Source organism: Ambystoma mexicanum, chromosome 8, assembly GCF_040938575.1.
Source record: "Ambystoma mexicanum isolate Mex_15411 chromosome 8, UKY_AmexF1_1, whole genome shotgun sequence".
NCBI lineage: Eukaryota > Metazoa > Chordata > Amphibia > Caudata > Ambystomatidae > Ambystoma > Ambystoma mexicanum.
In genome coordinates, this window is record NC_090929.1 from 521,878,357 (window position 1) to 521,905,860 (window position 27,504).

The 27,504-nt window shown below is 54.2% G+C and overlaps 1 protein-coding gene and 1 non-coding gene across 5 annotated transcripts in view; one reads left to right on the plus strand and one right to left on the minus strand.

Moving 5' to 3' along the window:
* The window catches only part of TNFRSF14 (TNF receptor superfamily member 14), a 661,986-nt gene that overhangs the window by 456,317 nt on the left and 178,165 nt on the right, over positions 1-27,504 (plus strand). The gene's annotated exons all lie outside the window — the stretch shown is intronic.
* On the minus strand, positions 16,054-16,204 carry LOC138474861 (5.8S ribosomal RNA). The gene has a single exon (XR_011269091.1). It is a non-coding gene; the product is annotated as a 5.8S ribosomal RNA (ribosomal RNA).

A 27,504-nucleotide genomic window follows, 5' to 3' on the forward strand; every position in this document is an offset into this window, starting at 1 on the left:
GTTTGCTACGATGATGGTTATGGGGTTTGGCCCGGAACTTGTCCACCTGGTCAAAGTCAACTATGGGGCACCACTTATCAGGCTGGCTATCAATAGGCATGTCTCCCAGGCGATAAGGATCACTAGGGGTACTAAGCAGGGCTGCCCATGTCACCATTCCTGTACGCAAACTTTCTCGAACCCTTCTTAGCTAGAATTAGACAGGAGAGGGGAATAAAGGAGATTACATTCGGTGGGGAAGACCATAAGGCAATGGCCTTTGCCGACGACCTCCTAGTCGTGCTAACAGACATGGACACTTCCCTCGGGAAGTTAACCGCACTCCTAGGGGAATTTGGCAGAGTGGCAGATCTGAAGACCAACAACCAAAAACAACAGTAGATTAATGAAAACATTATTGGCTAATGCCTTCACTTTGGTTCGTCTTGCGCTGGTCCAAGAAAGTTACCTCTAGCGGCACAATACGAATGCCCCCGGCTGTCCCTCTTAATCATGGCCCCAGTTCCGAAAAACAACAAAATAGAACCAGTGTCCTATTACATTATTCCTAGCTCAAGTATTCAGGTGACCAGCCTGCTTTGAACACTGTACTTTTTTCAAAGTAAACGCTTCAGACCCCCAGGACGCACAGGCAGGGGCTGGGACAGGCAGTGGTAGCTCACCTCATGGCGGACCGCCAGCTCAATCCCAAAATCCAACTACAAGCTTTTTAACTGCAGCAACTTTAATATATGCTATTGGAGCTGGAGTTACCGTGGCTGCTGGCACCAGACTTGCCCTCCAATGGGTACTCGTTAAAGGATTTAAACATTGTACTCATTCCAATTACAGTGCCTCGAAAGAGTCCTGTACTGTTATTTTTCGTCACTAACTCCCGGAGTCGGGATTGGGTAATTTCGGCGCCTGCTGCATTCCTTGATGTTCTAGCCATTTCTCAGGCTCCCTCTCCAGAATCAAACCCCGATTCCCCATTGCCCGTGGTCACCAAAGTACCATCGAAAGTTGATCTGAATGCATCGTCACGGTCACATGGATGTGCGATCGGCCTGAGGTTATTTAGAGTCACCAAAGCGGCCGGGCGAGCCCGGATTGGTCTTGGTCTGATAAATGCATGCATCCCGGGAGGTCCGCACTCGTCGGCATGTATTAGCTCTAGAATTACCAGTTATCCAAGTAACAGATGGCACGATCAATGGAACCATAACTGATTTAATGAGCCATTTGCAGTTTCACTGTACCAGTCATTTGTACTTACACGTGCATGGCTTAATCTTTCAGACACGCATATGCTACTGGCAGGATCAATGAGGTAGCCGCACCTGATGGAGGGTGGCAACGGGAGGAGCCGCGCGACTGCCTCAGAGCCAACCTGCGCACCCTCTTGGGCTGTCTGCAGGACCCGAGCGCCAAAGAGCATCCCTAGACGTGTGCGTGTCGGGTGGACAGGTTGGTCACGCAGGCGCCCGGGCCTGCTCAGCCATGCCACAGGGTGGGAGGGAGAGGCCAGGCACAACTTGAAACGGTAGTGGGGTTTGCCAGCACGCTGCCACTGGTATGGCGACAGAGGGGGTCAGCAGCCAACGTGTGTTCCGAACTGCTGGAGAAACGTGCTTGGTGGAGGAGGGGCCGCGTCGTGGCTTGCGAGGGAACCCGTCTGATCTGACCACTGGGGAGCTGCCGGGCTGCTTAGCCTTCGCTCTAGAGCTGCCCAAACGAGGGGGCCCTCCCCGAGGGAAGCAAACCCTTGACACGGTCCCAAGGCGGGTGGAAGCAAATTGCTTGAAACAGCCGAGGATGGCCAAGCAGTCCAACCCTAGACAGACCAAGTGCACCAAATCGATCCCATGGAGTGCTCGGAAGAGCACCCCCAGCAGGCCAGTCTCTGCTGGGGCATTGCGTGGGGCACGTCCCCCCGGCTGGCCCGGGTTTTCACCATAGAGCCCGGGTTGGGCAACGAGAACCAAGAGGAGTGCAGACAGGTCCCTCTCACCCAGTCTATAGTAATCCGGAGGAAGGAGACTAAGTTTCGTCATCTGTGTACCCAGAGTGACAGAGCGGGACCTCTCGGCAAAAGCCTCAGGCTCCTTAGAGACCCAACTGGAGAAACATTTTAAACTGACGCCCATCAGAACTTCCAGAGCAGCCAAGCCGCCTGGTCCTTGCAGACATTCCACTGGCCAATAACCAGATGGCCGGGCTCAGAGAGCGGCCATCTGGTAGGTCAAAGCATTCCAATGGGCCTGGATGGGAAGGGCCTTTGGCCCCCCCCACCTGACAAAAGACAAGGCACCGGCAGGTGCCCAAAGGCATGGGCCAACACCAATCGTCATCCTCGAGCTCTGGCAAGGCCACCTTAGAGTTTTTCTCCCCCCTCCACATAAGAGGTTTTTGATCCACCCTGGAGCTTATCCCTCTGGGGAGGGACAGTCGCCCCACATGTGAGACAGGTACCCAAGGCTGGGTGCTTGGGGGGGACCGGCACCCCCCCAGCCATCCTGGAGCTTTAGCAGGGCCCATTTAGAGCTTCCCCTTCCAGGGCTCCCCGCAACTACAGCAAGGCTTGGGGACTCCACCCACACGCACAAGGCTGGCACCCAAGGCCAGTGGGGGCAGCAGCCCCAGTCACCGTGGAGCTCTGGCCCGGGCCGCCTTAGAGCTTCGCCCGCCACATTAGAGCTTTACCCTCCAGAGAGGGACAGGGCTCCCCACGATCACCACCAGGCTTGGGGACAGTCAACCCAGACGTGAGACAGGCACCCAAGGCCAGGACACCCCCGCCGCCAGCTACCCTGGAGCTTTAGCAGGACCCCTTTAGAGCTTTTCCCTGTGGGGAGCGATGCGACTACCACTGGGTCCGGGGGCTTTCACCCTGGAGCTCTGGCCTGAGCTGCTCCCACAACATTAGAGCCTTTCCCTCCAGGACTAACCCACAAACACTGTGGAACTCAGGGCCGGCCACTGCGAGAGCATTTACCCCCATGCGGAGGAAAGGGACCCGTTCAGGGCGCCCCTTGACACACGCACCTCGTCTTGGACCTGACCACAACTGGTTGATACTTGCCAGAGGACCGGGAGCAACCCACGAACGCCATTGAACTAAAGCCGGTATTTGCGCCACGGCTGCCCTGAAGGCCGCAAGGTGGCACTTCCATGCCAACCGTAGACAAATGCAGGAGTCAGCCGTGGCAACCACAACTCGGGCCATCTGGGCCTACTCCACGGGCCAGATGGCCCAGCGGCCGTACCTGCCCCCACCGCCCAGGGGCACAGGCTTAAGGTACCACCCCGCGTGCTCTGGGGTGGGTGCTTAAGCTGCTGCCTCTCTTCCCCGCCCTGGGTTTAAGGCACCAACTCAGCGCTCTCGGGCCGAGGAGACACTTCCACGCCGACTATTAAGCTTACGGAACCCGACCGGAGACAAATGCAGGAGTCAGCCGCAACTCGGGCATCTGGTCCACCAGCCACAACTTGGGCCATCTGGGCCTACTACCAGGCCAGGTGGTCCAGTGGCCAGCCGGGCCTGCCCCAACCCCACTTTCCAGGGGCACAGGCTTTAGCTACAACCCCGCGCCCTGGGGTGGCTGCACCCTCTCTTCCCCTGCACTGTTCGGGGGCTTAAGGCACCACCTCGAAGGCCCGGGCCCAAGGCCATCTGGTCTGCCAGGCTGACCAGGAAAGGTGAGAAGAGTGCTCCCCGCCCAGCCCGCACACCCCCGCAGGTGCGCCCCTGTGGTGGGTGGTATTTTCCTGTGTACCCCGCATGCCCCAGGAGGAAGGATGGAGAACCTTGGCGGTGCTGCCGCCTTGCAACAAAAGCTTGGCTCAGAGGATGACTTCCAATAGATCGCAGCGACGTAGCTGCTCTGCTACTTACGAAATCCTGAACCAGAATCAGGTTGTCGATGAATGATTAAGCACCAGATTCCCACAAACATGCGGTGCACTATGGGTGAGAGAGGTGGCCCCCATTCTGTCCACACTCAAGTCCTGAGGCGAGCGGCTCTACACACCAGCCCCAAGGCCAGCTGTCCTAAGCTAACTGATGCTCGACAGCGCTGCAGTATCACGGTCTGGGGTGGAGGGGGGGATTTTGGACGTAGAGGCGTTCAGTCATAATCCCACAGATGGTAGCTTCACCCCATTGGCTCCTCAGCCAAGCATGCACACCAAATGTCTGAACCTGCGGTTCCTCTCGTACTGAACAGGATTACTATTGCAACAACACATCATCAGTAGGGTAAAACTAACCTGTCTCACAACGGTCTAAATCCACCTCACGTTCCCTATTAGTGGGTAAACAATCCGATGCTTGGTGAAATCTGTTTCACAATGATAGGAAGAGTCGACATCGAAGGATCAAAAAGCGACGTCGCTATGAAGGCTTGGCCGCCACAAGCCAGTTATCCCTGTGGTAACTTTTCCGATACCTCCTGCTTGAAACCCAAAAAGTCAGCAGGATCGCGAAGCCCTGCTTTCACGGTCTATATTCATACTGAAAAATCGAGATCAAGCTAGCTTTTGCCCGTCTGCTCCGCGGGAGGTTTCTGTCCTCCTTGAGTTCGCCTTAGGACACCTGCGTTATCCTTTGACAGGGTGTACCACCCCAGTCAAACTCCCCACCTGCCACTGTCCCCGGAGCGGGTCGTGCCCGGCAGGTGCCGGGTGCTTGGACCCAGAAGCGAGAGCCCCATGGGGCTCGCCCCCCGCCTCACCGGGTAAGTGGAAAAACAATAAGAGTAGTGGTATTTCACCAGCGGCCCGAGGGCCTCCCACTTATCCTACCTCATGTCTCTTCACAGTGCCAGACTAGAGTCAAACTCAACCGGGTCTTCTTTCCCCGGCGATTCTTCCAAGCTTGTTCCCTTGGCTGTGGTTTCGCTAGATAGTAGATAGGGACAGTGGGAATCTCATTCATCCATTCATGCACATCACTAATTAGATGACGAGGCATGTGGCTACCTTAAAAGGTCATAGTTACCCCATCCGTTTACCCACGCTTCATTGAATTTCTTCACTTTGACATTAGGAGCACTTGGCAGAAATCACATTGCGTCAACACCCTCCACAGGCCTTCGCAATGCTTTTTTTTAATTAAACAGTCAGATTCCCCTGGTCCACACCAGTTCCAAGTCAGCTGCTAGGTGTCGGCCGAGGCAGAATGCCGGCCCTGAACCCCCAGAGGAACAACAAGATTGGCGAACACTGCAGCTGGGGTGATCCCCAGGAAGGGACCGGCTCGCATCCAGAGGCTGACTTCCCGTACCTACATTGTTCTGACATGCCAGCGGTTGTCCGCCTTGGAGACATGCTGCGGATATGGGTACGGCCTGGCGCGAGATTTACAAAATCTCACCCAAATTTTTAAGGACCAGCGGGAGCTCACCGGACGCCGCCGGAACAGCGACGCTTTGCAAAGCTCGGGGCAAACCCATTCCAGGGTGCCCTGCCCCTCACAAAGAAAAGAAAAGAACTCTCTGTGCGGCTGGGGGCGTGGCTACAGAGCCATGTAGGAGGACGTGTTTCCAAGGAGGCTCCTGATGATCCTGAAATGATCAGAGAAAATGTGACACATTGAAACCAAAACAAAAACAAAGAGGTGATGGCTGGAAGGTTTAGACTGAATCTTAACCACTGGCATTGCTCGGGGCAACCTTCCAGACCATCGTTCTTCGCCTGCCAAGCCATTACAGAAGGGGAAAGACCATATGCAAATCAGGCTTGGCCCCACCCCAAAAGGGGAAGTGGGACGGGTATGCCCAGACGTGGGTCCCGTGCCTGCTGGGCCTAGAGACCCAAGCTACACCTCACTGATGAGCCCCAACAAGGGCGAAACATGTTTGGGGATGCTTGTGGTCTCGTGCAGAAGGGATGTGGCCTAGCAGTTCGGGCTGGACCGCCCCTTTTGGGGTGGGGCCAAGCCTGATTTGCATATGGTCTTTCCCTTCTGTAATGGCTTGGCAGGCGAAGAACGGTGGTCTGGAGGGTTGCCCAGAGCATTGCCAGAGGTTAAGATTAATTCTAAACCTTCCAGGCATCACCTCTTTGTTTTTGCTATGTCACCCCGAGTGGGACGGGTATGCCCAGACGTGGGTCCCGTGCCTGCTGGGCCTAGAGACCCAAGCTACTCCTCACTGATGAGCCCCAACAAGGGCGAAACATGTTTGGGGATGCTTGTGGTCTCGTGCTGAAGGGATGTGGCCTAGCATTTCGGGCTGGACCGCCCCTTTTGGGGTGGGGCCAAGCCTGATTTGCATATGGTCTTTCCCTTCTGTAATGGCTTGGCAGGCGAAGAACGGTGGTCTGGAGGGTTGCCCAGAGCATTGCCAGTGGTTAAGATTAATTCTAAACCTTCCAGGCATCACCTGTTTGTTTTTGCTATGACACATTGAAACCATCCTGGTCTGAATACATCGTTTGCCCGAGTTCATGAACTAACACTGCCCAACTGGAGCTGGAGATGGTGAGGATCAGCGCTGTGATGCGAGCGAAATCAGCCGGAAGAATTTTGTGGCGGTGCGCTTGTGAGGAATCTCAACAACAAAGGCGATCCGCCAACAACAAAGAGATGTGGAGGACAGCTGACTCGCGAGCAGCCCGTTGTAGGAGAGAGAGCTGCGCTCAGATCGGGTCTGCCAGAAGGGGCCGCAAGTAGAGCGGAGCTGTTAAGACCCCCTGTGGCCACAGCGCGGGACACAGGGGAGAAGCCAGACGTCGGAGTAAAACGGCAAACGAACAGTGCCGTGATTGAAAAGCGCATGCCCGGTGCGCGACGAAACGGGACTGGAACCCCAAGCAGTCCGCGTGTATGCGTGATAGACTACAAGGCTGCTCACCCATGAATAAGTGACAGTACAATATACACTGCAATACTCGGCAGTGTATGCGCAACACATACGAGGCACCGGCGTGTCCACAAGCAGCTGTAGCGAAGTGACGGCGTTTGAGCCGTCCAAGCATTATGGGCGGTTTCGCTTGCAGCCGCAGTGGAGACTTGGTCATTAGACAGGCCTATGACAGGGCAGCTTTTCGGGTCGCGCATGGTGTCCACGGCTGCAGGCTCTGTGTTGCGGCCATCCGGACCGAAGGTAACGCAATAACACGGATGTACAGGGCCAGCTTAGTATACGGAGTGCCACACAGGAAGACCCTGAAACGGATGCAATCAAGTTTCACTGATAATAAAGCCGAGCACAGCCTAAGGGTTGCCTGAGACCTGACGGAGGCACACAGGGGGACCCTGATTAGATGTGATAGCAGCTCCTAGCAAAACAGATGCCAGCTTAATCATATTACCCTTTGCAACGTGTATAGGTTCACGCATCCACCGGGGACAAGGGAGTTGATCTTGCAATTGCAGCACAGGGCAGGGTCATGCAGAGCGCTGACCCTGCAAACATGGAACTATTGCATGGTGGAATGTGGAACCAGTAACTAGAATGAACCTGGTAGCGACTAGAGCACTACTGACTTATATTGAACTAACTATCATGTTGCCAAGCAATTCTTTGAATGGGCTGCGATGCGGAGCTTAGATAGCGCATTCAAAATGGCGCCAATGCGCGCGTGTATATAGACGCAGGGAGCTGCCCGGTACGCTGTGCACCAAGCGGATCGATCAGAGGGAGGCGACGATGGGAGCATCCGTCTCCTTTAACGAGGTGATGGGAGGAGAGAAAAGAGCACTGTTGCTGCTCGCAGACAGCTGATAAGCTGAAATGCCCATGACACAATAAACCCAGCGCCGCACCGTGAGACGAAGAGGCGCAGGCACACATCGGCAACCCAACCTGCAACAAACTCCACTAAACCATCCTGTGGAGGCTAGTAAACACAATAGCACAACGAAGAACAAGACATGCCTATGATTGATTTACGAATGCTGATCCAGCCACCCGAGCGGCACAGACAGGCTTAGACAGAAACACAGAGACTTGCAGCCGCCTGAAGTGGGAACAAAGAGACGCAGACAACGTGCCCGAGGTGGCCGCAAGAGGTAACTGCAGATGAAGGTGTACGGGGTTGCCCCATGAAAGTGGGGACCAGCAAGAGTGGCCACCGGAGCCCGCAGAGCCACACCAGCGCCAGGCAGACAGCCCAGGGAGCTAGATCGACTGGGGCAGGGTCCTTAGTCCTGTGAAGGCTGAATGAACCCACATGGGTACGTGGGAGGACACAGTCCATTCTAGAAATAGGGGAGGTCGCTGGAGGACACCCCTGAAACGATCAGGCCGGGCCTAGACATTTGGGGCAACTTAGCACGTTCTAAAAGAGGACAGCACGTTTTGGGGCCGACTCACTTTACCCTGACGCAACAAGATGTCCAACAAACCCATCAGACAGAAAGGCAAGCAGCCCACACTGGACGATTTTGCCAAAACACCACCAGGTGCAGAAGGGGCCAGAAGAAAGACAGGACCCCCGCTGGGGGCCCAGACATTATGGGCAACCAGGAGGTGCTTGCGGACCTGAAAGTGGCCTTGGAGACCAAACTGGGCCTGGCAATCAGTGAATTGAAAGCTGTACTTGAGCTCAAAGTTGGAGCGGTGCAGGAGGACGTAAATCTTCTCCGGCAAGACGTACGATTGTTGGCTGAGCGCACGGAGGACCTGGAAAAAGAGGTGGCCCCGAACACAGCAGCCTGTGCTGCCCATAAATCTGAACTTCACGCCTTGCTACAACGTGTGGGCAATCTGGAGAGCAGGTCGGAAGAGGCGGAGGGACGCGCCCGAAGGAACAATATTCCCATTGTCGGAAGGAGCTGAGGGAACTAACCCTACGAATACATCGAGTCTATGCTATTACAGGAGATAACCGGGGGAGCTCTGTCCTAGGGGTTCGCTGTAGAGAGGGCACACAGGGCCCTGATGAGGAAGCCACCGCCGGGGAACCCTATCCCCCCAACCCCCCCAGGCCGGTGATAGCGAAGATCCTAAACTACCGGGACCGGGAAAAAAATCCTTGAACACTTTCGGAAGGGCGGCACGATACAAAGAGGTGCTGCGAACATAACGGCATACCCGGATTATACCTTGCAAGTACAGCGCAGCCGCATGAACTTTGGGTCCGTGAAAAGAAGATTGCGGGATGCAGGCCATAGGTACATGCTGCTTTTTCCAGCTAAACTGAAGGTTTTCTACAAGAGCAGAACCTTGTTTTTTGACACCCCAGAGGATGCCATGGGATGGTTAGATGCGCAGAGCTGTCCCCAGGAACCGGACATCCAGGGAGCAGAAGGTGGAGATAAGTAACATGCATCGGAAAAGCGCCCTAAGTGCTGCAGCTCATAACAATGGGACTTAAATATAGCATTGCATATACCGGCAGAGGAGTGTGTTCAGAGCTACAATTATAAATATGAGACAGTGGCACTGGAAAACTTGATATAGATATAGGAGCTATACGGAGCATGACCTCACACCCCCATAGCAAATAGTTTAGTTAGGTCACTGGTAGTTCGGTGACACCCTGCTGGGTTCTGGGCTGGGGCCTTTTAGGGCAGAACCAAACGCAGGGGGGCCCGAGATCCAGGGATGGAGCTGGGCACTTGTTGGGGTTGGGGTAGACGAAGGGGGGGGAGGTGGGAGGGTGAGAGGGGTGTGCAGTGGTTTGAAGTTGGGGGATGGGGAGTTGGGAAGGGGGTTGGAGGGAAGTTTGAGGGGAGGGAAAGGGTATTGAGCCAAAATGTGACCCTTAAGAGGCGGGATATCATGGTGATGGCGCCAGGGTGCCTTACAGTGGTTACCTGGAATGTCAGGGGCCTCAACGGCTATCTGAAACGTAACAAGGTGATGATGTATCTGAAAAGGATGAGGACCGACATAGCATTATTGCAAGAGACCCACCTTACTAGGGAGAAATTGGAGGTGGTTAAGAAGAAGTGGAGGGGGTGCCTGGTGAGATCCACATACTCGGCCTACGCTAGAGGAGTTATCATCTGGGTGGCGCCGCAGGTGCCATTTCAGCTGCTTCAGGTCACGGGTGACCCAGATGGCAGATTGTTGTGAAGGGTATATTGAAAAACCGAGAAGTGTGTATTGTAAATTTATATGCCCCTAACCAGGACACAGCGGCTTACTTTAGGACCCTGTACGGTAGAGTCGGCCCTCTGCTGGGTGGTGGGATTATTTGGGGAGGTGATTTTAACTGTGTACTTAACCCTAATGTTGAAAGATCGGATAGTAAGATAGACAAACCAACCCCAGCAGCAAAGTTGCTGCAGGCCCTCCCGAGGGACTTCGACCTAGTGGATGTCTGGAGGCAGTTGCATCCAGTGGATAGACAATACTCGCACTATACGGCACCACACAAGATTAGACTATGTGTTCGCCTCCACAGAGTTGGCAGGAGAGATGGAAGGTGCGGAATACAAAGCTAGGGTGCTTTTGGACCACTCTCCCCTGGTCCTGGAGTGGCGGCATCAACCTCCCAGGGCACGGATTCCCACTTGGAAACTCAGAGCCGAGGCTCTGCAGGACCTGGGATTCAGGGAGGATTTAAGAGAGGCGATCACTGAGTACTTCGAGATAAATACTGGTAGTGTAAGCTCTATGGGAACTGTTTGGGAGGCGTTTAAGGTGGTTTTGCAGGGGGTTGCCATTTCAAAGTCTAGGGGGCTCCAGGGGGGCATAGAGCAGAGTGGAAGTGAATTGAGGAGGAGTTTAAAGGGCAGGATGCGTACAGAAGGCACCGCTGATGAGGACAGAGACAGGATAAGGCAATTACAACAGGCCAGTGGGGACTGCTGGGACAGGTTATGTAAACTAAGCTATAAGAAATACGTGGAGAGACAGCACGCAGGGGGAGATAAGCCGGGCAGGTTGCTGGCCTGGCTATACAAGAGTGAGACGCCGCGAACAGTGATCAGGGAAATTAAAGGCAAGGGAGGGTGGACTCAGAATACCCAGGAGGGGGTGAATGAGGAGTTCCTGAGATTCTATAAACATCTTTATGAGGACCCAGGTGGCCCTAGAGACCACGAAATTCGGGTAAGATTGGAGGACATGGGCCTACCCACCTTAGATGAGGCAGAACGCGCAGACGTAGATGCCCCTATTACGATGGAAGAACTCGAACTAGTGGTTCGCTACTTGCCCACCTGTAAGGCCCCCGGGTCCGATGGGCTTCCAAGTGAATTTTATAAAACCTATGAACAAGAGTTGCTTCACCCGCTGCTGGCCATGCTTAACCAGTCGTATGAGCAAGGCAGGCTACCAGAGACCCTGCGAGAGGCGGTGATTATCCCACTTCTGAAGCCGGGCAAGCCCATCACTGATTGTGGGTCGTACAGGCCCTTATCGATGCTCAATCAGGTTAGTAAAATCCTCACTGCTGTACTGGCAAATAGGCTTAAGGCTGTCATTGGTAAACTGATACACGCCGACCAAACGGGCTATGTCAGGAACATAACTGATAATCTCAGAAGACTGCATCACATCCTTGACCAGACAAAAAATGACCCAGGTGAACTGGCAATAGTTTCACTAGACGCGGTCAAGGCCTTCGAGCCAGTGAAAAGGCCCTAGTTGATCACGACCTTTAAGGGCTATGGAATGGGACCGGGGTACCTCAGGTGGGTGACAATGTTATACAGCTCCCCGATCGCCAGGGTCAAAACAGGTGCTATCATTTCGGACAAATGGTAACTAAGCAGAGGCACTAGACAGGGCTGCCCGTGGTCGCCCATGTTATACATATGGGCACTGGAGCCATTGGCCACCTGCCTGAGACAGCAATACGAGGAGATAGGTATTCGCACTGCGGATGGCATGCACCTTGTTTCTTTATATGCGGACGACGTACTGTTATATTTACGCTACCCAGAAGAGAACATGCAATATATTCTAGACATGATGGAGCAATTTGCCGTTCTCTCTGGCATAGCGGTTAACCCCAAAAAGTCTAGCGTGTTCCCTATGGGGAGATACAAGCTTGTCTTGCCTAGGAGTCTGCCAGTGTTGCCGATTACCCTGGCACACAAAGTCGTTCCGATATCTCGGAATTGACATATACCATATGGCAGAAGAACATGCACGCAACACGGTTAAAGCAGTAGAAGGAATTAAGAACAGCATGGGATTCTGGTCCAGGTTACCCCTGGCTATGGTGGGGAGGGCTGCTCTGCTAAAAATGGTAGTTTTGCCCAGACTGTTGCATTTCTTTGTTAACATCCCGCATGGGATCCCGAGGCGCTTTTTCGCTAGCCTCCATAGCCTGTGTAGGAGCTTCATCTGGGGCAACTCCAGGAACAGGGTGGCCCTCTGGAAACTACAGAACTCGTGTGATAGGGGAGGGATCAACCTGCCAAATTTTGAGCTATACTATCTGGCAGAGCAGCTGCAGTATGTAGCAAGATGGCTGTCTGGCGAGGAGACGGCAGAAAGCAGGCTGCTGTGCAGGGAACTGCTCCCCTTCTTTCACAAAGAAGTGGTGTGGCTGTCCAAGTCGAGGGTCCGGGGGATGGCGGGGCTGCTGGTACTGGGATGGGAGATATGGCACAGAACGTGGCAGATTGCGGGACACCTGGTTCCGTACTCTATGCAGGTGCCGCTTGCAGCACTATGTGGAGAGGATCCCCAGCTGATACAAGGGGTCCGCAAGTACTGGGAACCAGTGGGCCTGGCCACCCTGGGAAACATATGGCTGGAAGGGGAGGCATTAGAGTTCCCGAACCTGATCGAAGATACTGGGGTGCATAAAGGGCAGTACATAACTTACACCAGAATTGTCAAGAAAGTACGAGTGAAGTGGCCAACAGAGGTGCTCACCGGACAACCGGATGCCACCATGGAGGCTATATATGATATTTCAGAGGGTGGGCATGAGATTTCCCGCATATACGAGCTGTTGGGATCCAAGGTGGGGAAGGACTTGACCCAACAGACAACTTTGGGAGGATGAGGTGGGAGAGCCCATGTCGGATGGGCTCTGGAAAAGAGCCCAAAGATATAAAAAAGTGTCCCGGAACGCAATGCTCCAGCAGATCCAACTATATGTCACACATAGAGCATAGCTCACCCCCAGTAAGATCGCTAGGTTTGGTGGCCATACGACTCAGAAATGCCCTAGGTGTGGGGTGGAGGAGGCTTGGCTACTCCACATGTTTTGGGCCTGCCCTGAGGTGGGGCGGTTTTGGCAAGAAGTGAAGGCACGCTTAGCAGGAACCGGTATTACACTGGAGGTGGAGTCGGCCTGGGCATGCATGCTGGGGGGGATTCCCTAGGCCACGTAACTTAAAGCACATAAGCAGAATGAAACATCTAGCATATGTCCTGGCCAAACGAAGGATAGCAATGTGCTGGAAGGCAGCCCAGAGGCCGAGGATAGAGTTGTGATGGGCTGACCTCTTAAAATGGGCAGGGGCAGAAACGGCTGTTTGGTGGGACACGGTTTGTAGGGGAGGGGAGGAGGTAGGACCCCTAATTGAATGGAGGCAGCTGGTGGCTACCATGAGTGGCCCCCCCAGTCTGATCAGAGCGATGATAAAACGGATAAAGAGACGACGATAAACCCGCCTGAAAAATCACAGGATGATGACATGGACATATTGGCTCAAGTTAGGGGGGAGGGAGTTTCATGGGACTGGACAATGCTGATTGTAACACTCTGACGCTGAATCTGATGATGGAAGTCCCAAGAATTGTGTGTTATATAAAATAAACATTGTTTTTTCCCAAAAAAAAGAAAAAAAAAAAAACTGTGCGGCTCCCGCCTGCTTCTCTGGGATCATTTGCATTGCCGCACTGGACGCCGCAAGGGCGCCCGTCCCTGCCACTCTGGATTTGGGGATCTGAACCCGACTTCCTGTCGATCGGCTGAGGGCAATGGAGGCCATAGCCCATCCCTTCCGAACGGCGCTCGCCCATCCCTTAGGACTGACTGACCCATGTTCAACTTCTGTTCACATGGAACCCTTCTCCACTTTATTCTTTAAAGTTCCCGTTTTAATATGTGCTACTACAACCAAGATCTGCACCTGCGGCGGCTCCACTCGGGCCCTCGCCCCGGGCTTCTGTGCGTACTGCAGCAGCCCTCCTACTCGCCTGACTTAGCCCCCCGCGGCTCTCAACGCTGGCCTGGTATGGGCCTGATGCTCCAGGGCCATCCATTTTCAGGGCTAGTTGATTCGACAGGTGAGTTGTTACACACTCCTTAGCGGATTCCGACTACCATGGCCACCGTCCTGCTGTCTATATCAACCAACACCGTTTCTGGGGACTGATGAGCATCTGCATCATGCGCCTTAACCCCGGGTGCGGTTCATCCCGCAGCGCCTGTTCTGCTTACCAAAAGTTGCCCACTGAGCACATTCATACAATACCCGGCTCCACGCCAGCAAGCCGGGCTTCATACCCATTTAAAGCTTGAGAGCAGGTTGAGATAATTTTGGCCCCAAGACCTCCAATCATTCGCTTTGCTAGATAAAACTGGGGTTTCCGTGCGCCAGCTATCTTGAGTGAAACTTCGGAGAGAATCAGCTACTATATCATTCGATTAGTCTTTTGCCCCTATACCGAGGTCGGATGACCGATTTACACATCAGGACCGCTACGGACCTCCACCAGGCCGAGTTCACCATCTTTCGGGTCCTATCACACACGCTCATGCATCATCTCTGACAGAGCGGGGGAGACGGGTCGGTGGAGAGCCCACCGCAACAGGATGCCACTGCAATCGCCGGGCACCGGCCCTCAACATCATTACATCACAGGGTTTCATTCATCCCTCTGACTCGGGCAGGCATTATATTCTTAGTCAGTGTTTCCAGACAGGTCGGGTGGTTAACCGACCCCTGGCGCCCTTTGTGGGCCTCCCCGCCCGGCAGCACGACGTGGTTGGGGTGTATTGAGGGCAGTCCACCACAGTCACATCGGGAGCCCCGTCTCCCGTGGCCACTCTAGCAACCCCCAAGAGGGGCCAGGACAGTTGCCAGATAAGGGCCCGGTGGTGGTCTATCTCCCTCAGCTCCGTGGACACAGCAAAACTGCTGTCAGGGGGCTGTAACACTCTCTGCTGGAGCAGAGAGCCACCTGCCCCCTGGGGCCTTCCCAAATGCACCCTGCTGGGGCTGGATGTGCCTGCGCTGCAGACCCACAAGGGCCTCCACCGTTCCAGGTGACCAACCTGCCTGCCGTGTTGAATCCTGTGGGTGGACTGCACAGACCCCACCAGTTTACCGCTCAACCGTTTCACACCCTCTTGAACTCTCTTCAACTTTCCCTTACGGTACTTGCTGGTCACCAGTCTCGCGCCCGTATTTAGCCTTAGACAGAGTTTACCACACGCTTTGGGCTGCATTCCCAAGTAACCTGACTCCAAGAAGACCTGATCCCGGTGGGCAAGAGGCCGCTATCGGCCTAACACCATCTGCGTGGGGAGACGATCAGAAGGACTTGAGCCCCCTGAGTGATGCCGGGGAGTCGGTCTTCTGTACGCCACATTTCCCACGCCTGCTGCTGAATGGGGATTCGGCGCTGGGCTCTTCCCTTTTCACTGGCCGTTACTGAGGGAATCTTGGTTAGTTCCTTTCCTCTGCTTAGTAATATGCTTAAATTCAGCAGGTCACCATGTCTGATCTGAGGCCGTGGTCGGGGAGCACAAAGCTCAGGGCAGCTGGCCTCGGGCCCGTAAGGGGGGTTGCCCCAGCCCTTGGCGCAGGCAAGTGTATTCTGTCCCAATCTGTGACCGAAGCCCACATGGTCACAAGGTCCGTGCTCCATGGTCATCATGCGCCGGCAGCCGTGGGACACCAAAGACAGCCACACACAGCACGGCCAGGTGCCCCGGGGTAGGGTGAAGGTGCACCAGGCTTTTTTAAAGCCTGCTGCCGCTGCCACCACATCAGGGCGCGTCGGCCACCCGGCCCTCCCGAAACCAGCATGAGGTGGGGAAACTGGGGAAACCAGGACGCGTCGGCAATGAGCTTGCGCGCCAGATCCAAGGATCCAGCGACGGTGCTGATCGGGGTCTGACCTTAGGGGGATGAATGGAATGGGGTCCCTGCGACAGCCCCAGCCACGCCCCTGGGAGTGAACCCCAGGGCGATTGATGTACAAGCGACCCTCAGACAGGCGTAGTCCCGGGAAAAACCCAGGGCCACATGGTGCGTTCGAAGTGTTGATCAATGTGTCCTGCAATTCACACTAATTCTCGCAGCTAGCTGCGTTCTTCATCGATGCACGAGTCGAGTGATCCACCGCCAAGAGCCACAGGCAACTTTTTTTGTCCTAGACGTCGGCCGGACCCTGCCGGTGCAGGAGAGGTTGGGGGAGGCAGCGCTGGCTGTGGCAGGACAGCCCAGCTCCCTGTCTAGCTCGGCCGAAACCATTGTGGTTTCAAAAAAATAAAAAATAATAATCCAGGTGCTCAGCCTGACCGCCAGCTGCAGCAGCACAGCGCTTCCCAGGGGGATGGAGGTAGGCCGCTCCGCCACCTGCTCACACGGCCCGATCCACTCATCCTTCCCCGACCCCTTCCCTTTTGGGAGGGGGGGCTGGGAGATGGACAACGAGGCAGGCCAGAGACAGCACAGACAGGGGGTCGGGTGGGACCACTAGAGTCTTCAAACCCCAGCCCGGCCGCATAGGACCCAGCTCCAGGTACCTGGGCAAGAGGGAAGGTCACCCACTGTGCCAGCGGGCCTGGCCATTGCTCACACACAGATGTGGGCGGTTGGAACCTTGGCGCCCACCGTCAAGTGAGCCAGCTGCACCATGGCTCATGCCTGGCTTGCCCGGGTGCCTGTCTGCCTGGGGAGGCACCCCTCGAGAGCAGTCAGGTTTCCCTCGGCTCCCGGCTGCCCCCAGTCAGGGCTTCCCTGGTGACCGGGGTGTGCCCACCAATGCCCAGCCGCTGGCAGGTCAGAGAGAGGAGTGTGCGCCCCCCGGCCAGCGCAGATGCGGGCTCAGTGAGGAGAGGGGACTGGTTGACCACGCACACCGGACCGCTCTGCGAGAGGTGCCCCGGGCTGTGGGTGTGCACGTCTGGGATGCAACCGAGGTCGGGCCCACGGCTCTCCCTCCCGCTGCTCCGCTGTTAATGATCCTTTATGCCCCCACCCACAAGTAGAAACCATTCACACTCAAATGCCCCATTTCTCCTTCCAAACACGTTCCAGATTCAAATGCCACCTCCCTCCTGACCTACATGCCACCATCCCTCCATCCGAACCCACACAAAGACACCAACATCCGTCCCTCCATACCTACACCAAGATGCTCCACCCCTCAGAGCCACACCCATATGCTTCATCTCTACCTCCACACTCAGATGGCGCCATTCGCCCTCTCTCTATACCCACACCCGATTACCCCATCCCTTCGACACACACATGCTCCCACCACTCCAATAAACCAACATCCTTCTCTCCAGACAAACATACCCCATCCCTCCATTCACACCCAGATGCCCCCTTCCTTCCCACCAGAGCGCTCCAGCCCTGACCCACATGCTCCACCATTCCCTCGCATGCCCCCATCATATGCCCATTCCATATCAACAATGCCCCCTCCGATCCAGACTCCACGATGCACAATCCCTTCCTCAAGACCCATACCATGATGGCCCATGCTCCCTCCACACAGAAAGATGCCCCCATCCGTCCTCCGACCAATGAGCCCCAATCCTTCCCTCCAGACCCACACCAATGTGCCCCATCCCTCCCTCCAGATGCACATCAATGTGTCCTGTGCCTCCCTTCATACCCAAAGCAATGTCCCCATCCCTCCCTACAGACCCACACCCATGTGCACCATCGCTTCCTCTCAGAACCACACCAAGATGCCCCATCCCTCCCTCTAGACCAATACCATAATGCACCATCTTCCCTCCACATAGCAAGATGCCCCTTGCATCAGATTCCCATGTGCCGATCCTGAATCACATGCAGATAGCCCCAGCCAAACCGCTCTAAAACCACCCATCCTAGTATGCCCCCATCCGCCCAGACCCACACCAATGTGCCCCGTCCCCTCCTTCCAGACCCACACCAATATGCGGTCATCCCTCCCCAGACCAATGTCCCCATCCCTCCCATCAAACCCGCACCAATGTGCCCCCAACACCTCCCTACAGAGCCCCACCAAGATGCTCAGTCCAACTTCCCAACCCACACCTAGATGACCCATGCCACCCTCCAGACCCACTGTGCCCCATCTCTCCCTCCAGAAAAACGCCCATGTGCCCCATCCACCTCCCTCCAGAGCCATACCAATGTGCCCCACCACCTCCCTCCAGAAACACACCAATGTGCCCCCACCACCTCCCTCCAGAGCCACACCAATGGGACCCGACCACCTCCCTCCAGAGCCACACCAAGATGCCCGTCCCACTTCCCAACCCACACCTAGATGACCCATGCCACCCTCCAGACCCACTGTGCCCCATCTCTCCCTCCAGAAACACGCATGTGCACCATCCCTCTCCGCCCAGATCCACGCCAATGTGCCCCCACCACCTCCCCCAGAGCCACACCAAGATGCCCCATCAAACTTCGCAACCCACACCTAGATGACCCATGCCACCCTCCAGACCCGCTGTGCCCCATCTCTCCCTCCAGAAACACACCCATGTGCCCCCACTACCTCCCTCCAGAGCCACACCAAGATGCCCCGTCCAACTTCCTAACCCACACCTAGATGACCCATGCTACCCACCAGACACACTGTTCCCCCATCTCTCCCTCCAGAAACACACCCATGTGCACCATCCCTCCGCCAAGATCCACACCAATGTGCCCCATCACCTCCCTCCAGAGCCACACCAATGTGCCCCCACCACCTCCCTCCAGAGCTACACCAAAATGCCCCGTTCCACTTCCCAACCCACACCTAGATGACCCATGCCACCCTCCAGACACACTGTTCCCCCATCTCTCCCTCCAGAAACACACCCATGTGCACCATCCCTCCGCCAAGATCCACACCAATGTGCCCCATCACCTCCCTCCAGAGCCACACCAATGTGCCCCGTCCAACTTCCTAACCCACACCTAGATGACCCATGCTACCCACCAGACCCACTGTGCCCCATCTCTCCCTCCAGAAACACACCCATGTGCACCATCCTTCCGCCAAGATCCACACCAATGTGCCCGACCACCTCCCTCGAGAGCCACACCAATGTGCCCCCACCACCTCCCTCCAGAGCCACACCAAAATACCCCGTCCCACTTCCCAACCCACACCTAGATGACCCATGCCACCCTCCAGACACACTGTGCCCCATCTCTCCCTCCAGAAACACACCCATGTGCACCATCCCTCCGCCAAGATCCACACCAATGTGCCCGACCACCTCCCTCGAGAGCCACACCAATGTGCCCCCACCACCTCCCTCCAGAGCCACACCAAAATACCCCGTCCCACTTCCCAACCCACACCTAGATGACCCATGCCACCCTCCAGATACACTGTGCCCCATCTCTCCCTCCAGAAACAAACCCATGTGCCCCACCACCTCCCTCCAGAGCCACACCAAGATGCCCCGCCCAACATCCTAACCTACACCTAGATGACCCATGCTACCCACCAGACCCACTGTGCCCCATCTATCCCTCCAGAAACACACCCATGTGCACCATCCTTCCGCCAAGATCCACACCAATGTGCCCCACCACCTCCCTCCAGAGCCACACCAATGTGCCCCCACCCCCTCCCTCCAGAGCCACACCAAGATGCACCATCCCACCCTCCCAACCCTCACCTAGATTACCCATGCCACATCCAGACCCACTGTGCCCCATCGCTCCCTTCTGAAACCCGCCCATGTGCCCCATCCATCCCCCCAGACCCACACCAATGTGCCTCATCCCTCCCATCAAACCCATACGAATGTGCCCCCCACCAACTCCCTCCAGAGCCACACCAATATGCCCCATCCTACCCTCCCAACCCTAGATGACCATGACACCCTCCAGACACACTGAGCCCCATCTCTCCCTCCAGACCCACACCCATGTCCCCCAAACCCACACTACTGTCCCTATCCCTCTTCTCAGACCCACACGTTCCTATCCCTCCAGCCCTACACCAATGTGCCCCTTCCACCAGACCCACACCAATGTGCCGCTTCCTGCCAGACCCACACAAGCATGCCCCTATCCATCCAGACCCCAAGATGCCCCATCCCTCCCTCTATACCAATACCATAATGCCCCATCCTCCCTACACATAGCAAGATGCCCCTTCCCCTTGCAACAGATGCCCAGGTGCCGATACTGAATCACACGCAGATAGCCCCAGCCAACCCCCTCTAAAACCACCCATCCTAGTATGCCCCAGACCCAGACCAATGTGCCCCATCCTCTCCTTCCAGACCCACACCAATATGCGGCCATCCCTCCCCAGACCAATGTCCCCGTCCCTCCCATCAAACCCAAAAAAAATGTGCCCAGCCCCCACATCAAACCCACACCAATGTGCCACAAGACCAACACCAACGTGCCCCTATGCATTGCAGACCCCACCAAGATGCCACCATCCCTCCATTCACACAGCAAGATGCCCCCATCCTGCCCACCAGACCTACACCTAGATGAACCACCCCCCAATCCCACAATGTGCCCCCATCCAAAGCCACACCAAGATGCCCCGTCCAACCCACACCTAGATGACCCATGCCACCCTCCAGACCCACTGTGCCCCATCTCTCCCTCGGAAACATATCCACTGTCCCCCATCTCTCCCTCGGAAACATACCCATGTGCCCCATCCCTGCCCCTAGCCCACACCAATGTGCCCCATCCCTCCCATCAAACCCACACCAATGTGGCCCCACCCCCTCCCTCCAGAGCCACACCTAGATGACCCATGCCACCCTCCAGACCCACTGAGCCCCATCTCTCCCTCTGGAAACACACCCATGTGCCACATGCCTCCCCCTAAACCCACACCAATGTGCTCCATCCCTCCCATCAAACCCACATGAATGTGCCCCACCACCTCCCTCCAAAGCCACACCAAGATGCCCCATCCTACCCTCCCAACCCACACCTAGATGGCCCATACCACCCTCCAGACCCACACCCATGTCCCCCATCCCTCCTCAGACACACACCAATGTACCCCAACCCTCCCTGCAAACCCATACCACTGTCCCTATCCCTCCCCCCAGATCCACACCACTATGTTCCTATCCCTCACTCCAGACACACACCAATGTGCCCCCTTCCTCCAGAACCACAACAATGTGCCCCATCCCACCAGACCTACACCAGCGTGCCCTATCCAACCATTCAGGCCCAACCAAGATGCCCCACCCCTCCCTCTAGTCTAGACCAATACCATAATGCCCCATCCTCCCTTCATAACAAGATGCTCCTTCCCCTTGCAACAGATGCTCAGCCGCAGTCGACCCCTCTAAAACCACCCATCCTAAACACACCCTCATGAAAGATTAAATTACTCTATTAGTACCCTTTGATTAGTTAAACACCACAATCCACTGTCTCCCTGTTCCTTTTCTTAGCCCTCCATACCTTCCATGGTGAATAGCTGAACGTGATTTTTAAAATAAATGCAATTTCCCGCTTCCCTGTGGAAATCTGGTGGTTTGCAGGAACGTTCATGGTATCTCGAAAGAAAATGCTAATTGTATTTGCAGCCAGCCAACAGCACACGGATTGCAGCTGCTCCTGCAGCCTGAGCCTTGCCCAGACGAAGTCCGACGCTCCAGGATCTCATAGAAACGTTCCGGTATTCAAAATAAAATGCCCACTACAAGCCGAAAGCATTCAGTGCCCTTGCACCAGCAGCCACAGCTTTCCCGCTTCCCGAATCCCGCTGCATCCCGAGCAAGAAAGTGCCCCGGAACCGCTGGAAATAGCAGGGATGACATCACAGACCACGTGTTGAAGAGTGGGCGGGCCGTTGCTATGGTCCTTTTCTCGGATGGGAACTAGTCGCTACCGTTGCACCTGTATTGCTGTCACATGGTTTAGAATTCCGTTTGTCGGCGGAAACCTGCGGTAATGCGGGGGTCTGCGATATAAATGGGGAACGCTCACTTCAATATTCACGAAAATGTAGGGCCATGCTCATAGAGGCACCGGACATTAACATAATTGAAGTGAACACGTCCTCGTTCCAATCACCGTTTGATGTTACAGACACTGAACTGTTGCAAATACACATCTCTTCAGACGCTGTCAGCAAAACCAATTTTGTTTTTGTTCTTGCGATCAAACCGACTGAGAACAATACAGAACTGTTACATTCCCTCAATGAACATGACGCACATCATACAGAAAATGCGTATTCACCAAATAAAGGCCTATCGATTACATCGTTAATTAAACTAGGATCCAATACACGTGATGCATGTGCAGCAAAAAACATCTCCTCTGATATGGAACTCGCAAATCTCATTCCGCTGGCCTGGATGTGCGTACAGGTAATCTTTTCACTAACCATTCACTGATGCTGGTTTATGCCCTCGGGCATCAAAAGCAGACAGTAGTGTCTCAGGTCGACACGATTGATAATGCAGGGACATTTCAAGTCTCGACGTCTGCACAGCCGACAAAACGGCGCATAAATGAGATTTCGCCCCACAGATCATGTAAAATAGATCATGTTGGGAGAGAGGCACGACTAATAAAGCGACTGACTGCCGATTACCATTTAATTAAAGAGAAACTGATCAATAGTTTTTCCAACACACCTGCGGACAAGTCTTCAACGCCATGCACTCATGAAACGAAGGAAGGTGACCGTCATATGCCGCCTATCGTTGAGTTTCTCTCAAAGTTTGGATCAAGGCAGTACTTCCAATCGCAAACGATTGACCTTTGCGGATAAGTCACCACATTCTTCAGAGGCTCATTTGTCTGTACCAGCTAACAAGAACTTGACCAACTCTATAGAGGCCATGGCACAAAATAACATTTGTCAGTTTCCTTCTGTGACACACTTGCAAGGAAGCCCGCATCACACATTTTCCCCGGAGCCGACCAAAGATCAAAATATGAAATCCAACTTGTCGGCGGCTGCGGGGATACAAATCCACAATAATGTGCTAGCAGCAACATCTCTAGCACTTATGCCGTTTAAAGTTGTGTGATTCCCTACATGACTCATTAAAAGATCAAGGAGCACACCTAAATACTCTAATTTAAAAATTGGAAAATATGGAGCAAACAAAGTCGCCTTACAAAAAAGGCTAGAAAGAGAATCTTCTGCCCAATGGCAATATCGATTAGGAGACCTAGCCGCTAGACAACATGAAGATAATTCTTCTCTCATGAATGCGATACTTGAATGCATGAAATGACTAAGGCATAAGGACCATAAGATTACGCAACCTACCACGGCTGTTGCCGTCCCACAGAATGCAGAGAGTTTGCAAGTTTCACAAGTTCAATCTACTTCACAGCACAAACAGATGTCCGAGTTTCAACATCAGAGTGCTAAGGAGACGACTCTAGCGATTCTAAGAGACAATGAACAGCTAATTACTGCTATTTCCAACCTCAGAGTGAATGATCTGAATCTGATCCCAAATGGATCAACTGTGGACCGTATCAGGCTAACAATGCCTGTGGTAACAAAAGATTTTCTTCTGCCGGATCAGCTAACTGAGGCCATTGCCTCAAAGGAAACCTCTAGTAGAAAAAAGCTATTGACTTTTACAATCTTTTCTGGCGCCGCCGAAACACTATCTTCAACAAAAACATTAAAAGCAGTGTCAAAGTTAAAAACTCTAACTTCTGTCCCAAGTACGAATGACCAAAAGGTGCGAGGAAAGAACTCTGCAAATGTAAAGAAATTCATCAGAAATCTGTCAACACCACAAAAACTCAGCTTTTTTTAACATAAACAAGAGAAGAAAAAATCCTGTGAACAAGGAGCTGCTAACGTAAACACAATTGAAGTTCAATCTAGACAAGAACACCACATTAAACTCCAAAAACAAAACCCTAATAAGCGGGCTCGCCTACAATCAGAGGAACCAATAAGTGAAATACAGGACGGCTCTTTGGACTTATGTGAATTTTCTACTTATTCTATCGATTCAAAGAGCTCAGAAGACTCAGTAAAAAACCAACAAAAAGCGACCAATAAACATGATGCAAGTTTGCCTGGGGGTTCAGGTAATGTGGCTTACCCAGCTAAGGTATCATTCGCCAGTAAGCAGAATATTGGCACTTTGGATGTTGGGCCTGGAATCGACGCTAATTTATCCAACAAGGTAGCTCTCCCAAGTTCCAGTTCCAAAGGTGATTACAAAATCCTCAATAAATCTTAATCCTAAAATGACATCTACTCAATTGAATAATCAATAGGCGGCACAACCAAGAGCATCTCGAAGGCAATCAGAAGAACAAAACCGCTTAGCTTGGAGGATTCGGCTAGAAAACTTGTTTCCAGAAGACAATGGGGGTAATTCCGAGGTTGGAGGTAAGGGAAAAACGATGCCGGTAAAGGATTACCAGCATCGCTTACTGCTCCGGGCTATTCCGACCAGGCACACTGCTATGACCGGCACCGTAAATAACAGTGCCTCCTAATAGCGGCATGGACGCAGGCACGCAGCCCATCATACCGGCAATAGCGGCATGCCGTAACTGGAGGACTTCACAAGTCAAGCGGACATGCAAATACCGGCATCATGAAGGCGCTAATAATGGATAACGGCATGCCGTAAATACCGGCATCGCTGAACAACCGTAAAATGCCATGTGCAGTGTTCCCAACTGCCACAGGTGCACACCATCAGCACAGGTGGAGGCAATGGAGTCTGGGCCTGTTCAAAAGGATCACACCCACACACCAAACCCCTTTCCACACCAAGATCAATCCAATAGTACCATCAATTCTTCAGCTGGAGGACATGCCTGCATTGCAACACCAGGAGCAAGACCAACAGCAGGTACCACAGAGGAGACGCAGCTGGGAGAAGGAGGGTGAGACAGGCCCAGCACACCACACCAGTGCAGCCTGCGTTACCACGCATGCAGCCCCCAATCCCAAACATCAGAGCCAGTCCTTTCAACCCAACCCCAGAGCAGAACCAGTACCGTCTGGACCGGGACACTATCAACACCATCGTGGAAATGATACATGATTGTCAGCCTCATTGAAATACGCACCGCCATCCCCCCTCTACTGAAGGTAGTGTTGGTGCTCCACCTACCAGCCCACATTGGGGCACATGCATGGCATATCACCACCCTTATTCACTAGCATCCTGAAGCAAGTGCTGGATGCCCTCCTCAAGCACACATCCCTACCACGGACTCCCCAGGAGATTCTTGAAACAAAAGGTGGCCTCCATGCACTGGCAGGCATGCCAAATTGTATAGGTGCCCTTGACTGCACCCACATGGAGTTGGTGGCCCTGCATGCCATGGAGGTGGTTTACCACAATCACAAGCAATACTACTCCCAACAAGGTGCAGATGGTAGGCGACGCCAGCAAGATCATCACACATTGTTGTGCCTGATATCCCGGATCAACCACAGGAATGCTGCATGTCACCATGGGAAAAATCAGCACCGAATGCCTAACGTTTCAGAGCCTACTGCCAACACTCCCCATCAGAAAATCCTACAGAACGCTACACGTCACTAAATGGACACGGATGTATGCGTACACAATGCAGGAGCAACAAGACGGCAGAGCACACTGTGTATCATCTTGAAGATGCAACCCACGCCATTCTTCCATGGCACAGGACACATTGAGGGCATAAAAATGGCGCACATACATCAAGGGACATGTGCATGTGGCCAACGATAATCTGGCGGCATGTGTATCGCAACGTGCCCCTTCCCCCCCCCCCCTGCCCCCCCTGACATTGAACTGCAACCACCTGGTGATGATGAAGAAGTGGCTGCACATCATTGGGGTGCCGATGCACAGGAGGGAGGTGCTGTCGGTCAGTCAATGATTGCACAATATTACTGGCACACATGGCTGCAGAGGTTGACATGATAGTTTGACCGAGGGCACTGGGTGTGGGGGTACATGCACACTATGCAGGTAAATGATTAAATGACACATGCGCAATGATGAATGTCCACTCAGGTCTTGCTTTTGACACAAAGGGTGTATTGAATTTAACAATGAAAACAATGCAATAACCCTCCACCACCCTCACCTCCCTCCCCCTCTCCCACAACTCCCCCACACACCCTCACCCCCTAACCCCCCTCCTGCTCCCTCCGCAACTCCCGCACACATGTCCCAACAAGTCTCTAATGCCTTCATCAGGCTGCCCAGACTATTTTTTAGCACTCCCTGGACCTGGTGGTGGCATGTCTGGTCGGCGCAGGGTGTGCGACGACCTGCGGTCTGGGTAGAGCTTGACGAGGATGGTGTGGCTGCCTACTCAAATTGGGTTGCCGGATGTTCCGACTCCAGGGCATCGGCTATGCGGCTGAGTACCTGCCGGAGGGCGGATACCTCCTTGCACAGGGGGCTAGTATTCTCCGCAAAATATCTTGCCCATGGAGGTGGTGTTGTCTGTGATTGTCTTGCCTAGAGAGGCGATGTTCTTCCGCCACTCCAGCCTTGCCTGGGCGCTGTCCTCCACGAACTGCCGCACAAGGGCAGTCAGCTGCTCAGAACGCTGCGACCCTGCGGGTGCACCTGTGGAGGTGGACGGTGCCTGGGTGTCATGCTCGGCCTCACTGCTCTCCACTATGGGACTAATGGCCCCTTCAATTAACTCCCCCCAGACTTCTCCGGGGTGGTGCCGTGGTCTGACTCAAGTGATGTGATTTGTGGGGATGGCAGTGGACTGGGCGTGTGGGGCAGTTCTGAGGAATCGTCCTCAACGGGCACCCATACCTCTTCATGTGCCTCCTCCTCAGCCTGGGGTGCTGTGGCTGCCACCTCCCCAGCCAGACTCGACTCTGCCGAGTGTGGTGCTACGGCTGTTTCCTGTGGCTGTGCAACAGGTGTTGCCACTTTCCCCTCAACGGTCCTTGGCAGCACCGTTGCCCTGGCAACCTGAGGTGTTTTCACTGGTGATGCACGGTGGGCCTTGGGTTGGCCCTTCGAGGTTGAAGGCCGGTTGGCCTCATCCCAGGCCCTCTTCCGGGTTGTGGTTTTCTGTGGGGTTGAGTCCTGGGCAACGATGTCATGGTGTGAGCCTGTGGGGGTCGAAGAGAGGGACGGGACAGCATGAGTGATTTTTGATAGGCATCATGCACACATTTGTACAATTGATCATACACACAATCCAGGGTAATGGGCATTTGAGTTTGGATGATCATGTTGTCTGATACATGGGTGGGTGATGCAGGCATACGTCGGGGTCACTCATGTTGGGCAAGACCTATGGTATGTGACATGCATATTTGTTGGGGCCTGCATGCATTGTGACTTGTGGCATTAACATTTTGTGTGGTATGTGTCAGGTACGGCATTGCCTTGCTGCAGGCATCTGCATGTGTCTGTAATGCGTCTGACAACTTTACTGGGAGTGTGTGTGTGTGTGTTGGCCCATAGCTTGCCTCTTTGCACAGAAATATTGGTTGACTTTCATCAGACTCTGCATTAGTG